The sequence below is a fragment of the Trachymyrmex cornetzi genome, unplaced genomic scaffold (genome assembly GCF_001594075.2).
Source record: "Trachymyrmex cornetzi isolate Tcor2-1 unplaced genomic scaffold, Tcor1.1 scaffold233, whole genome shotgun sequence".
Taxonomy (NCBI): domain Eukaryota; kingdom Metazoa; phylum Arthropoda; class Insecta; order Hymenoptera; family Formicidae; genus Trachymyrmex; species Trachymyrmex cornetzi.
The window spans coordinates 216,356-217,965 of record NW_017296987.1 but is presented as its reverse complement, the minus strand read 5'-3'; positions in this window follow the sequence as shown (position 1 = coordinate 217,965).

The following is a 1,610-nucleotide window of genomic DNA, read 5'->3' as shown; positions in this document are numbered from 1 at the left end:
CCTACGACCGCACCGTTCGTAGGAAACAGGTGTCAAAGCGTCCTTACGGGACGTTGACCCATATTCCGAAGCGAGCACAAAAAGGTTGCGTTCAACTTGCGGCACTCGCCTCCGTGCGGGTTCCTGCGAGAAAAGAGTCTGACCGCCCTTCCAAGTACCCTCACCGTTCCCGCTCCTTTTATTCTCCGAGAGGATCACTAACAAATTAAAATTTTTCCAAGGATTTGGACGTAACAATAGATTGCATAATTTTCAAAATTATTTTACTTTAGAAGACGTGTAATAATTACAATATATTATACAATATTATTAAGAAGCGAAAGCGAAAAATTGTGTCTGTTATTTAAATACACAAAAAATATTTATACAGTAGAGAACTTTAACTTTTGATGGTAAGATCACACAATATTTTCGCGAAACTTTTTTTGTTTATATTCGGATAAAACATACTCATTGTCTACAAATAAAGCTTTTTTTTTATTAAAATCTCTACTGTATTTTTTACAGGGTTGGGAAAGTTACTTCTTAAACGTAACGCGTTACCGTTATTTGCGGTAAAAAGTAACTCCCGTTACTCGTTAACTATTCTAAAAAGTAACGCGTTACTGTTATTTAAAACTAACAATAAAAAATTGTTCCTTTTTGTTACTTTTTTTATAATTATGCAGGAGGCGGGCTTACTCACCGATTTTGATGAAATTAGAGCATTATTTGACGCGTTTTTTACACAGAATGAACAAATCTAGCAGAAAAACATGTGTCGCTCTGCCCGGCAAACCGAAATATTAATTACTAAAGTTGATGATTATTGAAATCAGAAAATCTATCAGATTCATTGATTTCGTGCAAAAATGAATCGAATAACTCTAATTTCATCAAAATCAATGAATAAATCTGTATTCTGCATAATTACACATATTTTAAATGTTAAAACAGACTTTTAAGACAGAATACTTAAATAGAATATAAATTAAATATAAGATACTTAGAAAGATATTTATCTTTGAATTTTTATATTTTTATATTTTTATATTTTATTAATATTTTACATACTTATGTTTAATTCTACGTATTTTACTATATAATACAATAGATATTTTAGTTTAGTGTTCTTATGCTAAAGCGAGAATAGTGAATGAAACAAAAATAGGCAAATAGTTTTTTGTTTATTTAGTACCTATAATCTCATTGTCCTTGACGACCCTTATAAAAATTTTTCACAGTTCTTAGATTTTATATGGACCGTTTTTGGCCCGTTTTTAGCCCGTTCTTGCTCGTTTCTTGCACTCGCAAGCACTAGCAGTGTATCATGAAGGAACGATAGTGAGTATACACGAGTACGCAATGAGTATTTTTGAGGAGATTATCCGTTTTCAATACTGTCGTTTTTCCGCTGATGGACGACAAACGTATACGCGAGTATTTTTGAGTGAATCGTCCGTTTTCAATACTCGATTTTCCGCTATGTGTACTTTTGAGTGGATTGTCCGTTTTCAGCTGATGAGTGAGAACACGTTAATACGACGTTTCTCTTTTTTTACTCGTACATTTACTTATCCTTTATTAATTACCATATCGTACGATTTCAAATAAATTAAAATAGAAATTAT